Source organism: Pterocles gutturalis, unplaced genomic scaffold (genome assembly GCF_000699245.1).
Source record: "Pterocles gutturalis isolate BGI_N339 unplaced genomic scaffold, ASM69924v1 scaffold11468, whole genome shotgun sequence".
Taxonomy (NCBI): domain Eukaryota; kingdom Metazoa; phylum Chordata; class Aves; order Pterocliformes; family Pteroclidae; genus Pterocles; species Pterocles gutturalis.
The window spans coordinates 3057-6112 of record NW_010118120.1 but is presented as its reverse complement, the minus strand read 5'-3'; positions in this window follow the sequence as shown (position 1 = coordinate 6112).

The following is a 3056-nucleotide window of genomic DNA, read 5'->3' as shown; positions in this document are numbered from 1 at the left end:
AGGTTCACATCTCTTATCATCATGAGAAAGTAAATAATAGCTGCAAACGAGATCTGAAATTAAATTCAGTGTTGGAAAACATTCAAATTCTTTTCAGACTCATCTAAAGATTTCCCTCTCAAGATAATAACTTTCTTACCTGTTCACAGAAGTTTGCAAATATTTAATTCAAAATCAAATCTGGAATGCTTATGCTTTTGGAAGTGTTTTCTTCCATGAAGAGGTAAAAAAAAAAAAAAAAAAGACGACGACTGAAACTGATGTAAGAATCAGTGCTTTGAAACAAGGTGAAAGGTGAAAGTCAACACAGTACAGCTAGCCCAAGAGTTAAAACCTGTTGAAGAGGAAGGCAGAGAGAAGATCAAGCAAAACATGTAAATACTGGCTCTGTAGGAGATCTCTGCAATGTCATAGTCTCAGCTAGCATCAAACACTGGAAAGCTGTCACCCCACAAAACCTTTAACTTCCACACCACAATTACCCTGGCACTGCTGGGTGGGCCCATGCTCCTTTCAGTTCACTGTGCAAAGGGAGTAAACCCCTTCTTCCCTCTCCACAGGGAAAGGAGATTTCTGCGAGCCTCTTCTTGAGGGTTGGCCATCACGTTCAAGGATGTGCTAGTCTTTCATCTGCTTTATTGCTTGGATATTTGGGGACTGTAGAATGCTCCAGATCACACAGCAAGCTGGGTATTTTTTTCAAACGGTATGCAAAGGGAGCACGTAGTTTGACTTCCTTCCTAGGCTTCTTCATTCCTCTAACTTCTGGACAAGTCATGTCAGGAGAAAAGCATATTACCCATGTAATATGGTCAGGAGAGTTGTCTGTCAGTCATGCAATCCCCTTCTCCAGCAAAGCCCTCCTCCAGCCAGGCTGCACTCACCAGCACATGGTCCTAGATCCCTCCCCCAGCCACAAGACCCTGCTTGTGCCCCAGTGGCACAATCCCAGCTCATCTTAGGGCCAGGTTCCTCTGTGCAGGAGGAGCAGCTGGTCCCACCAAACTCCCAGTTTGGAGAGCATGGGTACCTTCACCTTCCTTGAGAGGCAAGGGTTGGGTCTCAGCCCCCAGCAGCCACCAAGCCCTCTGCTGGGCATCTCCTGAAGTTCAAAACCCTGCTCTCCCCCCATCTCCCACCTCTCCTATACTGTGCTTTGGGACCCAGGGAGCAGAGATTCCTTCAGGTGGGCACCGTGGTGGTGCTGCTTCTCCCTGTGCGAGGGCTGCTGGCCCGTGTCCCTCGCAAAGGGCTGGGAGCGCCCGTAACAAACCGCTCCAGCCAAACCAGACAGGTTATGGGCAGTCCCAACTGATTTTGCGAGTGACATGGGGCAGGTCCCCTCATCTCACGCAGGCGGCAGAGACCAGACAGGAGGACAGCTGGCACCAACACAGCCCTGCCACAGGGGACGTGACAGTCAGCCCGTAGGAAGGCAAGAGGGGTCACAGCTGCTCTTGCTCAGCGCCGTGGAGCCCACACCACCTTCGCCCAGCAAAGACCTGGGAACAGAGGCAGAGGGTTCCCACCACCTGCCTGATAGCCTGGGGGGCTTGCTGTGGCTTTCTCACTGCATAAGCCCATGGGATTTAAAAGCAGACTCTGCCAGCACAAGTGGGGTATTTAAGGAACCAGCTATAAAAGGAGAGAAGACACCAGCGAGGATTTACAGGTAAAATGCATATTTTGATTTAAAGGTGTGAATATATAGGCAGGGCAAAGTGGAGAGAGATGAGCAAAGGGTTAAGGGATGATGGAAGCATGGAACAAATTAAACTCTGTGCTACATCCAATACTCACATTAAATCCACATACCCTTTCTGCATAGAGATACCTCCCTGAATTATAAAGGGTAAGGGAAGGAGGGCTCACATCTTCATCCCTAAATACATCACTTGCATCTCTTAAATCTGAGCCAGTGGAAACGATGAACACTGAAAGCCAAATCTTATTTAATTTATTCAGCAACACATCTGTGTGAAATATAGTCCAATTACAGGCATTAGGTTACTTCACCATGGCCGCAGCCATTTGGCTTTTATTTCCAGCAGGCTCTAATTAAATTATCACAATGCAGGAGCAGTCAAGTTTCCCTTATATGTGACTGCAATTAAAGACATGCAATCACAACATTTTTTAAAGTGACTCCAATCAATCGGTTACAGTAAAGAATACCATGTAATAGCGCAGTGACTCCACCGTTAAGACTGAAAGAGGGTTTCTATTTCAGTAATCTAGTTCCCTTTTATTATGAGTTCTGCTCTTGGATAATTTATTTAAAGTTCATTATGTGTCTACAGCATATATCATTTGCCCTCAGCTGGGCTGCAGAAGTCCCATTATGGACAATTACTTAGTGTGATAAAATCTGCCACAGTACAAACTGTTCCTTAATTAGATTTAAGTTTTGTCTAAATTCTATTTGTAATTCAGCCAGCAAAATAATAAGGCCAACAGCAAAGACTTGCTGTCTCCTTTCTCTGATCCCTTTGTTAGCCTGTTAGGTTGGATGTAACCTTAGGGCAGTTCATAACTGAACTCTCACACCCCTGTGCTTTTCTTGCTTCTTGTCCCCACCTCAGGTTTCTTTAACCAGCACTGGGTTTGGGGGTGGCCTGTCCTGGGAGGGAGTCCCGCGTTCCCTGAGCCGAATCCAGCCCTATCAGACACCTCACTGATAGCAAAGGGGATGGCTCCGAAAGCACCTGAGAGCATGTGCCTGTCAGGAGGGACTGCAATGGCTGAGTGCCACTGCCATACTCTTCAGCCATCGTGGGTATTTGCTCTCCAGCCCCTCTAAGTTTGCTGCAGCAGTATGGTGGCTGGTAGAAGAAAAGCTGCTGACAAAATGATAGTCCTACAAAACCATGAAGAAAGTGGTATGGGGAGCAGCACCCAGCCGTGCCCTTCAGCTCATTTAATAGCTGTGCACTGTAAACACCATGGCGTGCACAGCCCTGGTGCTTCCAGCAGCAGACAGCACGCTGCGACCTCCTGCTGCAGGATGGGGCCTTTGCTGCCAGCCTGGCTAACCATTAGCTATACCAGAGGCTTCC